Genomic DNA, 16,930 nt, shown 5'->3' on the forward strand with positions numbered 1-16,930 from the left:
AGTTGGGACTTTTGCATGTACCTAATTTACAGACACAATTGCTTACAGTATTTAATTTTGGTTCAGTGCCACTTTTGCCTTAGTAAGTTTCCTACTGCAGACAATCTGTCTCAGCCCTATGTCCCTGACTCAGTGTCTGGGAAAGTGTCTCCTATCAATCAATGAGAGAAAGTGCTGACTCTGGAGGTGCTGACTTGGCACCATGGAGTGTAGTTAGAGACTGTTGGTAGTAGCCAAAGGAGGTTAAAAACTGTTGATAATCTGTTAAAACTCTTCAGAAACAGAGCAGCTAATAAACAGGAGGGAAAAGACAAAAAAAAGGAGAGAGGCGGGGTTTTGTTCTGCTTTCTTAATGTACAGGAACACAGAGGAGTGCTGGAAAAAATTAGCACAGTCAGGATGCTGAGAGCCATTGAACTAACTGTAAGCCCTTTATACAATGGAAACTACTTTATGTGAGAAGATGCAGCAGTACCCTCCAGCAGCCCTACTTTCATATACATATAACTTGAGTTTGAAACTATGAAATCAGGTGGGAGATTAAGACCAGCCACACACAGAGTGGCTTAGTCATGTCTGGTGGCAATGACTCTGACTAGGAAGAAAAGAGGAAAAGGAGACATATTTATGATTACTTTGGGGTTGATTACATAAATGGAGTTTGAAATACTGTTCTGTAAACTAGACATTCCCAACTGTAGTAGAGACCTCTCTGGGGGATACACAGGAGAAATTATGGACTGTGGATTTTATGTGTTAATTATTTTATTTATTCTTTTTCATAATGGACTACTCAGACAGACCTTTAAAATTATGCGGGAACTTGTTAAAGACCAAGTATCAATGAGAACACAGACACACAGAAATACTGACATTCACAGAGCCCACACCATTCACCGTCCAGCATAGGTACAATTGCGCAACAACTGAGTTTAGGACTTAAGTTAAAAGTCTCAAACTCATGGCCTAGGGGTCTTCTGCAGCCTGAGCACTTCCACAATCCAGCCCACACAAGGCTGTTGGCACATGAGTCCCTGGGGCCTGAGGTGGGTGAAGGTCATATCCTTCACCAAAGTCCAGACCCTGCTCATCCCCACCCTGACTCTTTCCACCTTCTCCCTCCATGACCTCTGCTCTGCCCTCTGCCCCTATGACCCTCCTTTGTTCAAGCCCCCTCCCCAGAGGGACATGGTCTCAGAGATTACTGGGGGGGGGGGGCCTGGCACAGCACAGCAGCAGAAGTTGGGTCCCCACAGCACTCCCTGTGACAGTGGGAGCTGCAGAGAAGCAGAGCAATGCAGCAGCCTCTGCTCTGCTCTGCTCTGCCATCATCTCGTAGGCCAGCCCAGTCACTCCACTTCACTGTGGTGGTAGAAAATGGCACATAGCAGCTCCAGAGTGGGCTGGCTTTGGAGACAGCAGCAGAATGGATCCATGCCAGAAAGGGACACCCATTGATCCACTAGGAGGATCTGAGGACTGGCACTGGCTCTAAGGTAAATTGAGTTTGAGACCCCTGACTTGGGGGAGAGGAGTCTCAGTTGTATAAGTTATACTACAATTATATCTGTATATAACAATGGAATATGGACAGATGGCTAAAGACAGGGAGTATTAAGAAGGACACATGAAGTATCAGTGATGAGAAGGGTAGGGATATGCAGGCAGATGGTAGATCTCAATGGGGTTACTCAATAAGAAAAGCTTGGGAATCTTTGCTCTAAACTAAATACAAAATGTTTTAAATGCCCCATAGAGAATTAGGTGGAGATGGATCAGAGAACAGTATTACAGTGTATTAAGTCTTATTAAAAAGGTCAACAATTTTGTACAATTTTAATTCAGTGAACGTGTGTTATGTGAGTTTGCAATAAAAACTTCCCCTGAAAAATAGTACCAATATTCCACTATGACTATGGCAGAATGGCTGTCATTTACCTTAAGCATTTCCTTGTCCACTGCCTTTCTAAATATTTTATATATAAAATCTTGCAGGGTATCATTTAAAATAAATATTTCACTGGACACAGATAGTAACACATTTAAATTAGCTATAGCAATGTACACTCTCTGTCATAACATTTCAGCATTGCCATTCTGAACAACACATCACATAATTGGCCTGCTGAGCAGGATGAATCAATGTCTGTTCAATCTCATTTTTCAAACCCATGAATTAGGTTTTAACCATGTGGCTACAAAAAGTAACAATACAAAATAATAATTGATGTTGGGGGATAATCTATCTGAATATTTATCTGAGAGTGTCTCATTTTAAAATGTTGTTTTCCTGTTTTGAAATTCCTATCCTACCGAGTCTCATTCTATTGATTCCAGCTTTGAAGCTACATTTCTGAAAATATTTGTCTGTTCATAAAATCTAGGGTATTTCCCAATCACAATAGATGTAGGCAAGTTTAAAATTGTACAGGTAATGTCAGGCCAGAATAACAATATTGCTATAAAGTCAACTGATTTAGTAATTGTAGGTCATATGTAGGAAACTAAATTTAAGATGTCATTTTGCAGTGCATTATCAAGATTAATGAATATGCCTCTTTTTGGCTAGTGAGCATACTCCACCATGACAGATCAGAATTAGCTTCTTAGAGCCATGTGTTATTTATATTACACATCAGTTTACAGTTTCATACATATAAACTACCTATTTTGTGTTCTGCTCAATTAAAGGAAGTGAGCAATTGCAAAACAACCATTTAGGAAGTGGGAAAATGCATGTTTTGTGGGCAGGGGGCCTGCAACGTCACTAATCACCTTCCTTTGCCCTGTTAGTAGGAGGTTCTTGGGCCCATTGGCATCTGACATTCAAATGCTATGAAATTAAGCTGTCAGCCAGTGCACTGAGTCATTCTCTGATTGTTAGTCAGACAGAGAGGATCTCCCTTGGCACAATCATCAACCTCATTTGGATCATGCAATTCTGTCTGGGCTCTGTACCATGGCCAAGATTCAGTCCACTGTGAATTTCTACTCTCATCTAAAAGATAGATCATTAAATTGGGACCTTGATATATGTTGTTGATTTATTGACTATATCCCATTCATAAACTATCCTGCCATGAGGGCAGGGGTCTGGACTCGATGACCTCTCGAGGTCCCGTCCAGTCCTAGTATTCTATGATGGAATAATCAAGTTGGTCTATATGACCACATTCAGTTATTTTGTCCATCTATTTCTCAAAATCCTGAAGAGAGAAACTTACTTCATCTACTATATATTCGAGAGAGTTTGTCTGTTTGTGTGTCTGTCTGTCAGTTCAAGAACTTCACCTAAATGGTAAGAGCTAGGGCCACCATACTTGCTATTCTGCTTCCTCTTATCATAACTTAAAGCAAGATGAGGGTTTGGTTGTGCCAGGAAAATGGGATGTGCCTACAGAAAAGAGACAGTATTCCCAGGTAGGTAAAAGGGACTGGCTGAGGGACATTTCCCCCCAAGTCCAGGACTGCCCCCTTCCCCAAGCCTCCTACTCTCCAGGAGCCATTTCAGGTGGATGGAATGAGAGGTTGAAACCGCTCCCCCGTTCATATGGGAATATTGCGGGCAGTTCCGTTTCATCAGGGAATGAGGGAAAAGTGCACCGTTTGCTGCATTTCTCACTCTGGCTGGAGAGTGCAGGAGGCAAATGAACCTGGACCTGCACCAGCTGGGGGACATGTATCCTTCCCCAGCCTGTGCCCATTGGAGCTGAAGCAGCCATGGAGAGGCACTTTTGACCTGACCCCAAGCTGCTGCAGTGATAGAAGGCTGGAATACTCATCTCTCCCTGGGACCACCTTCATACTGACCCCCTAATACCCAGCCCCACCTCCAAACAATGATTTAATTGGAGCATGTACGTTTTTACCAAAAAACAAAAATTAATTGAGTTAAGGACCCTAGCAACATTGGATAAATCTTCTAGTATGTGCATAAATGAATTCCTAGAGCCACCTCCTCTTCCACCACAGACTTTCTATTAATTTTTTAACTCTTCTTGAATAAGGAACCATTGCCATGAGAACTGAGAATGAGTTTCTTTAATTTCTATGAATAAACAACCATTTTAACAACTCCCACTGCCCCAATTCAATCTGCTTATGTGCCATTCTTTCCCATCAGAGTTTGATTTTGCATGCCTTATACAAAAGCCTCTTATTTTAAAAACTATTAGTATGTCTACCCTGTAGAACTATTTTGGGATAATTCTGGTATTCCTAAATAGCTATTCCATGTCTTTTGAGCAGCTATATTATTTCAAAATATAGTGGGCTTGCTATTCCAAAGTCCCTGTAAACCTTGTTCCACAAGAACTAAAGGACGGTTTGGAATAGTGCTCTATTTCAAAATTTGTCACTGTGTATCCAGTGCCATATTTCAAAAAAAGCAATTTCAAAATTAACTTGAAATAAGCTACACAATATATGTAGCTCAAACTGTACATCTTATTTCAAGCTATGGGTGCAGTGTAGACGCACCCTTACAGATATATTTTTGAATAATTACTTTTTAACTTTTCCTGGAATGACTGATTCTCACAAATCACTGAGGGTATGTCTACACAGCAAAGTTAATTCGAAATAACAGCCGTTATTTCAAATTAAAAAGTTAATTCAAAATAACAGCTGTTATTTCGAATTAACTTTAATAGCATCTATACATACAAACCACTATTTCAAAATTAATTTGAAATAGCAGAGCGCTTATTTCAAATTTTGTAAACCTCATTCTACTAGGAATAACTCCAAATTCGAAATAACTGTTTCGAATTAAGTGCTGTGTAGACACTTAATTCGAAATAGGGGGCCTCCAGCCTTCCCAGGGAGCCATGGTGGCCACTCTGGATACAACCAGGAAAACTCCTCTCTTCTCCCCCAGCCCAGGGGCCCTTAAAGGGGTAGAGTCTGGCTACTGGGCATGTGCGAGCCAGAGGCCTGCCTGCAGAGAGCCAGCACTGCCAGCCCCGCACCCAGTGGCCCTATCATGAGCCGGACAGCCAGTGACAGCCTGGTGTCCCTTGCACAGTCCCCCAGCTCCCAGGGACTAGCCAGGGGCCGTAGATGGCGTGCACCTGCCTGGACTGGTGTGGAGATCGTGGACCTCATTGAGGTTTGGGGGAAGTCCCCCAATGTCCATGATCTCTGCACCAGGCAGAGGAACGCTGCCGTCTATGGCCGCATAGCGGCCACCATGGCCAGAAAGGGCCACAGGCACACACAGGAGCAGGTGCGCTTCAAAATAAAGGAGCTGTGGCAGGCATACACCAAGGCCACCAGGAGTGGCACTACAGCAGGGGCTGATACCTGCCCCTACTGACCCACTCTCAACTGCATCCTGGGGGGCGGGACAGTCTGCACCACCCCAGTGGGCAACAAGCCGGGACCAGAGGGCCCTGACCCAGATGTGGCAGAGGGGCCAGCACGGAGGGTGCCACACCAGCGGGACCCCCCGAGCTGTCCTGGCACCAAAGTCAGCAGGGTTGTCAGGGGAGGCCACACCAGGTAAGTGCCATCACTGTCCCCTACCTAGGGGAAGGCGGGGAGACCAGGGACCGCGCGCATGGGCCATGCCTCCCACGGATCACATAGACATCTGTGCACATGCGGGCATGTGCTGTGCCACCCTTGGGCAGGTGGCTCCAGCTGCGTGCCACACAGGGGCCAGGCCTGATAGCCACAAGCATGTGTGAAGAGACCTGACACGCTCCCGACCCCGGGGCGGGACCCAGCAGGACGCCCTCTCTTCACACGCCCCCTCTACACAAAGGCAGGGGACATCTTCCCTCCCCCTGCCTTGGCCGCACTATACACGGCACAGGGGTATGGGTGCAGTCTTGGGGCAGCTCCCACTCCTGGAGAGAGCGAGACATCCCGACTATGGCCTATGTGCAAGCACGTCGGCTCTGACGGTGCAGGGCATGGTTGCTCACCTTGCAAGGGGCGCTGAGCATCATCCACAGTGTCCCCAGGAAGAACTGACCACTCCCCTTCTTTCTCCACAGCCGCACCAGCTGCACATGCAGGGTGCACCACCCTGCCCGAGACAGCCTCCTGCACTCTTCCAGACCACCAGCACGTAGCAGGGGCACCGGGACCAGCACCTGGGGGCCCTGTGAGCCCTGCACCGCACCATCCAGGGCTGGGTACAGGAGGACCTGCAGCTCTGCTGGGAGTAGCTTGCCCAGGGCTGTGCCATGTGCTCAGACCTGCAGGCCCTGGTGCAGAGCATTCTGCCCCATGCCGCTCCAGCGCCTGAGGACATGAGGGAGGAATGGGACATGAGCCTCTGGTGGGGAGGACCGGGGAGGCTCTTAGTGCTCCTCTGGGTGGACACTCTCCTGCAGGGCCTCCTGGACCCTCCCCCCCCCAGATGGCAGCCTGCAGCGAGTGCAGCCAGGCTGATGGCATTGACCCCATGGGATGCACTGGCATGCCCAGGGGCAGCTCTGGCTCCATGTGGCCAAGTACTTTGCTGTCCCTCATCAAGGTAGACAAGGTAGCAGGGAACCCTGAGAACTGTCTGTCCAGGGTAGGGGTAGAGGTAGAGGTAGGGTCCCTTTAAGCAGGAAGCTCAGTTAGCCTCAGGCAGCAGCCCCACACACTAAGTCTTAACCTGATGCCCTGCTGGCACTGGTTCCGGCCAGCCTTAACTTCGGTTCAGGGTCCACTCAGTGTGGACATGCTATTTTGAAATAGCAAAACGCTATTTCGAAATAGGTTTTGTGTATAGATGCGTTATTTCGAATTAGCTTATTTTGAATTAAGTATTTCGAAGTAAGATAATTCAAAATAGCGCTGTAGTGTAGACATACCCTGAGGGACAAATTTTGCTCTCATATTGTTGGAATCCCGCTGAGACTTCTTGACAAACATTCTGTTTGACTCCAAATTGTGTCACTCGGGTATCTTAATTTGGCACACTACAAAGGTATGGTGAGTTGATCAGACCGAAATGCAGGGAATGAATGCAAGGAATATCAGAGATATAAATTGATCCAGAAAACCTCTTCCTGTACATTGCATTCACTACACATTATGTTACGTGTTTTGGGATTGGCTTGGTCACTTTATAGGAACCAATCCCTGTATAACTGAGGGTATGTCTACACTACCCCGCTAGTTCGAACTAGCGGGGTAATGTAGGCATACCGCACTTGCAAATGAAGCCCGGGATTTGAATTTCCCGGGATTCATTTGCATAAGCGGGGAGCCACCATTTTTAAATCCCCGTGGCTACACGGGGCTCGAACTAGGTAGTTCGGACTAGGTTCCTATTCCGAACTACCGGTACACCTCGTGGAACGAGGAGGGTAGTGTAGACATACCCTTACTGTGGCCAACCATAGCTTACTCTTGACCTCATTTTACATTCCATGCTTATCTTGTCCATTATAAATGATTCCCTGAGTGTTCCTCCTTATATTTGCTAGTACGAACATTCTGTTTCTAGCCTGCTGATCCATTTACCTCAAAAAGTAAGGCCTCATCCATTTTCAATTACTCGTGTCAACTCAGGCCTACATACCACTGCTTTTGTTTTTCTTTTGTGTATTAGTATTTATTTTATTCATATCAGACCTTTGCTTGTATTTTATATTGAGTTTACTACCTAGCAATATATTGCCAAGTCCACCAATGGTGTTATTCTGCCTTTGCAGCTTTCTCTTAATCTTAAATGAGTGAAGATCGTGTGTGGAATGAGAGAGAAATATTTGCCCCCTTTCTTTTCTTGCTGAGTGATTTCTAGATTCTTGACCCCTGCTCACAAAGGTTTGAAATAATAAATTTAAGATCAGAAGTAAATTCATTTTTGCAACTTACAGATGAGATCTAGCCTCCAAGACTCTTCTCACTTCCTAACTCATGACTCCATATGCTGCACCATACAATACAGTTGAGGGCCTAAGAAATACCTGAAATTGTCACCCCATGGTTATAAGCATTCCCAGATTTATAACCATGGGAGATGGAAGAAGATGGAGAATTTGGAGTCATGGATAAAACTAAATGTAGTGGGTGCAAATAGAAGGAGAGAAGACAAACTAATGTTTGAAGATGTTTATAATATGCAAAAGGACTTTTAGTTTGGAAACCTTTCACTGAACAAAGCTGAGATGAAGTCACAGATTTACGGTATTTTGTCAAATAAGGCATAAAAGATGGACAGCGACTTCTGACTCTCTTTTGTGACATGCACTAAGGCTGTGTCTAGACTACATGCCTCTGTCGGCAGAGGAATGTAGATTAGACACATAGGCAAAGGCAAATGAAGCCGCGATTTAAATGATCATGGCTTCATTTACATTTACATGGCTGCCGCGCTGAGTGGACAAACAGCTGATCAGCTGTTTGTCCACTCAGAGTGCTAGTATGGACGCTCCCCTGCTGACATCAAAGTCCTTTGTCGGCAGCCCCGTTATTCCTCGTGGGATGAGGTTTACCGGGGCTGCCGACAAAGGGCTTTGATGTCGGCAGAGAAGCGTCCAGACTAGCACGCTGAGCGGACAAACAGCTGATCAGCTGTTTGTCGGCTCAGCGCGGCAGCCATTTGTCGGCTCAGCGCGGCAGCCATGTAAATGTAAATGAAGCCATGATCATTTAAATCGCAGCTTCATTTGCCTTTGCCTATGTGTCTAATCTACATGCCTCTGCCGACAGAGGCATGTAGTCTAGACACAGCCTTAGTGCATGTCACAAAAGAGAGTCAGAAGTCGCTGTCCGTTGACGGAGCCATGTAGTGTAGACGTACCCTAAGTGAGAATCCCTCATCCCAATATTATTGACTTATGAATTCCTGCTTAAATTATTACTCATCATTAAAATGTGAATTTGTTTAAAAAAAATACTTTCTGTGCCAGAAGCTCAGAGCCCTGTGTACTAGTCCCAATAACATCATCAACAGCAATAAAATATCAAAAATAAAAACAAACAAATATATATAAAAAGAAACATATGTGCTAGAACCTAGTAATTCACATTGACTGGAAGTCACATTGCAAATTACTGTATTTTGTGATTTAATGTAGCAAGTAAGTGAACAAACACAATTAAAACCAAAGAATAATGCATCAGAAAATGCACTTTACTCATTTGTTTGACAAGTATAATTTTGTTATGATAGCACTTCAAAGTATACTAGTAAATGTTCTGTAGTGTATTTAGTTAAACTAATGAAGTTTAAGTAATGTGAGACCTCACTATAGCTCCTTGCATTGCACCTTCATTGGAGAAGTGGACACTGATGCTGGAACTATGGGTGCCTGGGGGTTGCGGCAGCCCCTGGCTTGAAGTGGTTTCCATTGTATCCAGGTTTTACAGTATGATTCAATGGTTCTGAGCGTCTCCACTATACACATTGTTCTAGCACTGCTGGAAGGAGGGAGAGTTTTGTATGAAAATTATGGAGTAGGCAGACTCTCAATGGTTGAATTACCAAGCTTCCAATGTAATTAAAAATATGAAACATTAAGGATGAAATTCCTCCCTTGAATGAGTGTGAATGGATCCCATTGAAGTCAATGGGACCATTCATTCATCTCCAAGACCAGAATTTTTTTTAATTAGGAATACTCTCCAGCTTCTAGGATGATGAATGAATGAATAATTAAATGCCCTGACACTTTCCTTACTTCCTACCCAAGAAAATCTCCTTTTAAATGAATACCAACACCCAAAACCAGCCATGGTCTTTATTTAATCAAATAACAAATTACCAGAGTTTGGCCAATCTTCTCACTGCAACAGTCCAAAGAATCTTCTTTGTAGAGCTGGCCAGAAATCGGTTTTTTTGTTTGTTTGTTGGTTTGTTGGTTAGTTGGTGTTGTTGCTGGTACAGCTGCTGCTGTTGTTGGTTTTTTGAAGAGGGAAGGGTGGAACCTCCTTTTGAAATGCTCTCATTTAGATATTCTGGTTTTCCCATTGGAAGTTTTGAAAATGTAGTAAAGTGTGTTCCTTCCCTCACCTATTCCCTATCCACCACATTCATATTTATCCAAACTTGGTTACTGTTTTCTAACAGTGCAAAATAGGAAAAAGTAAGAAAGCTTTGGAAAGTGGAAAACCTCCTCTCATTTTTCACTTTTAAAAGTAACTTAAGAGCATTAAGTGTTGAAAGATTTATTTTAAAAATTAGTAGTGTTACTTTCTATCTAAAAGTAATATGGTCATTATTTTGTTACTGATTGCAGCTAGTAAATTCTGGAAAACAGAATGTGGAGGGTGAAATAACAATTTTAAAACAAAAAAATTACATGTGTAATATATTTTAATTTTCCCACTAACATTTTTAAATTGGAAATAAATATTTTCCTTGCCCAAAAATGAAATTGTGTTGACAACACTGTATTTTCTGGAAGAAAAAAATCTTCAGAGAAAGTTTGACCAACTCTACTTTGGTGTTACCAGTTATAGTTTGAAGAACAAAATAGATTCTAATATCAATTTTTCCAGCATAAATCCAGAAAACTCCATTCAAATCAATTAATCTGTACCAGTATAACACACATAATAGTTTGGCCAAATATCATTATCAGCCTGGTTGCTCTCTGAATTCACCTAGTCAGTGAAATATTATGCCAGGAATCTCAAATGGGAAATAAAAAATAATCAAAAATCTTTCTCTTTCCAGCAACACAAAAGACCCCAAAAGTGCTTTTATTTCTAAATTGTTGTCATGTTTTGGGGTTTAATCCAGAGCAGCAAAAGTTCCTGCCCTGTAAACTTCAGTGCCTTAAATGATCTGTTGCTTTGGCTCACAGCCCAGACACCACCAGCCAGCAAACAAGGATGTAGATTCCTGACAGTCTGTGTTATGTAAAGCCCTGGTTTAGTGCTCTGACCTCAGCAGCCTATCTACAACCCTCGTCTTCACCAGCCGTGGTTACTACTTGCAGGGTTACTAGGGTGCTGAATAAGGGACATCTGGTACAACTGTTTCTATTCAAGTGAGCTCAAAGGCAATCAATCAGAACTATGCAGTGCAAACTTTCAAATTAATATTAAGTTGACTGATCCCCTGTTAAAAAGTTACATAGTTGGATTCTTTTTATTTATCTTCTTATCTACAAGACGTTAGGATTCACACAGGGATGGGTTTCGTACCCCTATCCCTGCATATACACACTCACAGAGAGATGACACATACACACTCCCATAGACTTCTCTCACACAGGAGAGAGGGAGGATCGACCAACCCAATCCTCCCTGCTCAGCGCTCTGCATTCTTCATGCCTGGCTGGGACCCCTGGGCTCTAGGCTGCAAGGTCTTGGGATTTCCTGTGGTGCTAGCTCAGTCTGAGGCAATGGGGAAAGGAAAGTGTCTGCCAGTTAGGCTGTTGGTGAGCTGAGCACTCCCACCAGGTGCAGAGCACTGGGAGTGGGCAGTTGGTGACACAGAGGCGCTGGGGGAGAGGCAAAGGGGCAAATCAGGAATAGAACAGTGAGCGGAGGGAGCATGTAAAGGGCTGGTTGGTGGGCAGTAGAATTGTCGTGTAACTGGCCACCATCTGGTACCTGCCCACATTCACCAACCACCACAACTCACAGTAAGCAGCCAGTGCAGGTTGGAAAAGGGTCTTGGGATGAGATCCTGATGACCAAGAGCTAGCATTCAGTGGGGACTGCACTGATGGACTAGCAGGGCAGCAGCCAGTCCCAGGCACTGCATCTTCACCCTGCCACCAGCCTTCACAGCCCCTATTGTCCCACTCACCTCTGGTGGGCAGCAGACTGATGAGCAGGGATCCAGCCATTACCAGGAGATGACGTGCCAGTACTGATGTAGGGAGACAGACAGTATTAGGTATTTTTCCCATTTTTAAGAAAAAATTATGGCACCTACAGGAGGTCTTAAATACTGGGCTGTACCTTTAAAAATGGGACATCTGATCACCCTAAGGTTGACCCAACATGCCCCCTCTTTAGGTTCACCCAGAACTGTGTACCTGAAGTGTCCAGACCTTTCCTGGGACATTCAACAAAGTCATAAGGTTTGTTGATCTCTTCAAGAGACAAAAATGCAGATTATCATTTTAATTGGAGCTAACAATTCTTTTAGGTGAAACACAGCACTGAGCTGAAGTATAATAAACATAAAACAAGTTTTTTTCCAAATGGACACAGGTAAAATGTGCCAAATGAAAAGGATTGAGGTAAATGGGTTACAAACTTACATGAAAATATACTTTTTAATGGCCTAATTTAACAGATGACAGACAGCTCAAGGCACTTTTCTCACTAATCATTCTTTGGCCAGCATGGTTGACCGGGCCCTCCAGCCAAGACCCAATTTACAGACCACACAGTGATTGGTTCTTTTGACGCCTCACATGTAGGATAAAGTTGGAGTCTTTCACTTTCACTCACATTTCCAAAGAAATTGTCCAACAAATCAAGAAGGGGTTCTGGGGATTCAGTGTCCTATGTCTCCCTGGGGTGAAGGAGACAGGTTAATTCTTTGTGTCTTGAGTTGTCAGTTTAGCTTGATGGCTTTGCTTACTGCTACCTAGGTAAACTGAGGTAAACCCACATTTCTTTGTTTAGGACAAACATGTTTGTTACTGTTACCTACTTTAAGTGGTCTGGTTTTAAACATGTCCTCGTAATCTTGCACATAAAAAATATAACTTTATATATAAAGTTGCTACATATATTTTACTATATTATTAACCAGCATGTTCCTAGTTTTCAAATTATACAAGGCATAGTTTGTACAAATATCATTGCAGTAGCATGTATGGCATGAATACAGAGGAGTTGAGGGGTCACATAAGGTCTCATGAAAAAGTAAGGGCTAAAGTACATTAGTTCTTAGGAAAGGCAATGAGAATTTGTGTTGGTGTAAATCTCCTCTAGCCAAAGAGCAAAAGAGCACGTGTCACCAGATTTTGATCCTGGACATACAATAAACATACTTGACTGAGATCCATTATCCTTAGTGAACTGATAAAATGAAATCATCAATATTTTGGACCAAATATTCTTCAAATCTATATGACACTGCTGGATCCACTATAAGATAGGATAATTTTTGGCTCATATCTACATTTACGTTGTACCCTAACATCTCTATAGTTTGGGTGTCAGTCTTGGATTCCATTTTAGAGGCCAGAAATAGGTTTTGTCTTAATTCAGCAATCACCAAGATACTGCTGATTGGTACGAAGCACAGATGTAGAGAATTTGAGCTATCTTTGTCAAAGTGTGTGGCGGTTATCTTAAGCTTTGCTTTATACCATTTGCAGATTGTGGCCAAGAAAAAAGCCTTCTAATTTTAATAATTTATTCAGCCATATTTTATTTTAAATTGCACTGATTGCTACCAGTTCTGCTCACTTTCTTTCTGCTGGTATGTGCTCCCCTCAATGGGCAATAATGCGCTGGCTAGACTTCTTTCAAGGAACAAACTATTGATCATCATATTTCTGTAGTGAAGTCATTGATCCAGACACACAGCTGAATGAGGACAAATACAAGGTCAGATTTTAAGTGACAGGCTGTAACTTTATTAAACTTGCTACACAAACTCACACATCAGGCATTTTACATAGTTTCAGTGTGAGACTTGCAGGGATCCTACTGTAGAACCTATCACTTGAAGTAGATTCTATTCAGCCTAGCTCTAGTACTCAGGTTACTCTTCTGAATTCTATCAAGTCCCCTTCTTCCAGGAAGGGAATAATGGGTACTAAGGAGAGGAGATCCTCAGCCCATGAATGCCTCAAGGAATCCCCAAATCCATGATCACAAGGCCCATCAGCAAAATCCTCAGTATGCTTTCCTGCTGAAATCATTGTATTTGCTGTAATAACTAGAGCAAATAGATTTTAAGTACTAGTGTTTATGTACCCTACAAAATCACTCATAATTTTTTTCATCTAAACTACCCCCATGATTCACTAAAACCACGGGCCTATTCAACTCCCAATAAAGTTAGTGGAGAAGCTTCCATTGACATAAGTGATACATATTCAGTGCCTATGACTGAAAATTTGACACCAGTGAGACCAATGGAGTCAGGATTTCTCTTTACAGTGTTTCGACTCAGGGCTTGTTCTGTCTGTTTCAATATGATGATGACTGGTATTCCTCTCCTTTGTCCAGGTCATTGGTCTAGAGACAGGTTAAATTTGGGGAGGGAAAATATTATAGAAAGATGTACAACATCCATGTACCCTGCTCAGAAAGGAAAAGTATTTAATGAATGTTTTGTCCCTAGGCCAGAAAAGCATAGAAAAAAAAGTTTGGCCAATAGACTTAACAGGGAGGAATTTGAAAGCTTTCGGGGGGCACTCCAATATACAGATCTAGACAAATCAGAGTGGGTGGGGACAAAATACATTAATAACAGGTGGTAGTTAGGGCTGAATGTAGGAAGTATGGTCCACTCTTCCTGTGTGACCATGGGCAAGTCACTTAAGCTGAGTCCACATTTAAAAATTAGATTGACATAGCTCTAATGCTCAAAGATATGAAATTTACCCCCCTGATCCCCATGGCAATTCCAACCTCAACCCTGGTGTAGACACAGCTCAGTCAGTGGAAGATTCCTCCCACCAACCAAGTTGCTGTGGCTTGGACAAGTGGATTAGCGACAGTGACAGAAAAACCTTAGAGGAAGCATCTACACCATATTCGACAGAAGCCTTGCTGCAGTGCTGTAGCTGTTCTGTCGCAGCACCCACAGCTCAGACATGGTCTTTAGCCTCTCTATGCCTCATGTGGAGAGGCCAATAATAACACTTTACACCCTACACAGAGGGGGTGTTGTGAGTATAAATAAATTGAAGATTGAGGGTCTCAGATACTATGTAATGGGGGCCATATAGGGTGCAACTACATTGCAGGACAAAGTCAAATCAAGCTACACAACTTCAGCTACATTAATTGTGTAGCTGAAGTTGAAGTAGTTTAACTTGGCTTTTGGCACTGTCTACACTGCCGGAAGTTGAAGCAAGAACACCCTTCCTTCCACTTACCTAAGCCTCGTGAAAACAGGGTTACCAGCATCAACCAGAGTGTCTCTCTCACTTCATTAGCTGTCTTAACTAAACCGCTAATTCAAACCCTAGATTACTGACAGTGGCAGCTTCAATCTTTCTCTGCAGCGCAGATGTACCTATAATGACCTAAGACTAATACATGAATTAATAGGGAAATTTAGAGCAACATCAGTACAGATTTCTTACGTAACCACACTGAAAACCCTGAGTGCTTGCTTTCAGAAGGGGGTGGGTCTCCATTCTTATACAACCCAGTAATTGTCCAGGGTATTTCCATCCTAGATAATGTCATGGAAAGAGCTAAAAGCCCACCTGCTGGTGTAATTTACCCAGAGGTAATATGCAGAGCTGGTCCAAAAAATGAGAACAGGTATTTTGTGAAGAAAATAGATGCATTTTTGTTTTCTCAAAATTAAAATTTTATAGTTTTCTTTAAAAAACTGAAAAAAGAAAATGTGTTGTGTCTTAAACTGAAAAATATTTAGATTTTATTTCCCCATTATCTCTTTTTTTCTCTTTACCTCTTTCCCATTTATTTTTCCTGGGCTCATTTTGCTAGTTAAGGTAGGGGGAGGAGAAGAAAAGAGAGAGAGAAGGTAAGTGTTGAAAACCTAAACATTATCATTTTTGGCAACTCAAAAATTTGTGATTGAATTTTACCATTTTGCAATTTGTTTTTCCATCAAAAAATTGAAAATTTCAGATGGATATATTTTTCAAATAAATAGGCCATTTCTCAATTAAAAAAAAAAAGCTTTAAACAAAAAAATAGGACCAGCTTTAGTAATGTATGTTGGAATTTGTGTGAGTTTAAATCTTGTCCATTTTCTTGTCTTAATTGCTTTCTGACAGTGCCGTAAGCAGTCAAATGGAAGAGCATGGCCCCTAAAATAAAAAAATTGTTAGTGTCTGCAGAGAAAATTGATACCATTCCTGTGGATCTCATGACACCTTCCCTAAGAGTTTTCTCTTGCTTAATAGTAGTCTTTTTCACCAAGGAGTGTTGCTGCCATCTTCACCATCTCATTGTTTCAGGCTTAAACTTCTATAAGCTGTGGTGGGAGAGTTTGTGTTGAAAAGAGAACCATTAAATCCCATATTGATTTCACCAGAGAAACATGTAGGCTAGCTAGGGAATCATGTCACATTGAGCTGCTGTTCCTCAGCTTCTCCTCTCCTCTCACTGTACAAGACCAACCAAAATGCACACAGTCCCAAAAATACAGAATTCACATAGAGGCATTTCTGCAGGCAAAACACAGTATACCTTATAGCTGTTGTTTCTCCTCTTTTCTTCATCTCTTCTTGAACATTTATGGCTGCCCACCATGGAAGGGAACTTTTGCCCCTAAAAATGAATCACAATAAATAAGCTTAGACAAGTAGAGCACACTGTCGTTTAGTTATTCCTATAGTATAGATCTGATTAGTAAAGTCACTTTTGCAAACTGCTATTGTCCCTTTAAAATTTCAGAAGTACTCGCATAAGGTGTGGTGGTACCATTAATTAATTCTCCATAAAAAGAGAGACAACCAAATATACAGCAAGTCATCAATAGAAACTTCATTTTCAGTTGTTTTAGCAGCCATTTTAGTTGTGTAGACCAACACTGTGCTGTTTCTATTTATTCAAGTTGCAGCCACATTATCAAATTCAATGACTTTCCAGCAGTGAAGAAAATACCCTTAAAGCTGAAATGTTCAGCAGCAGTACATTTGACACCATTTGTATATAATCCACTGGAAGCCAAACCAATCAGAGGCCACAGGGAGGCCATTTTGTTGCAAACCCCATCTCCCCACTCACAAAAGGGGGTGTGAAGAATCAGCTTGTAAAAATGTTCTCACTCTTACCACAGAGTTTCTAAGATGTTCCACTTAAACACAACATAAACTGCATTTAAATCTCTAGTGCCAAGCTTCCTCTTTTT

General features: G+C 42.5%; 1 pseudogene; it reads right to left on the reverse strand.

Moving 5' to 3' along the window:
• Window positions 1-16,589, reverse strand: part of LOC149524316 (uncharacterized) — a 31,550-nt pseudogene extending 14,961 nt beyond the window's left edge.
• Between the last annotated feature and the right edge of the window lie 341 nt (window positions 16,590-16,930).

Source organism: Pelodiscus sinensis, chromosome 5 (assembly GCF_052426305.1).
Source record: "Pelodiscus sinensis isolate ZL-2025 chromosome 5, ASM5242630v1, whole genome shotgun sequence".
Classification (NCBI taxonomy): domain Eukaryota; kingdom Metazoa; phylum Chordata; order Testudines; family Trionychidae; genus Pelodiscus; species Pelodiscus sinensis.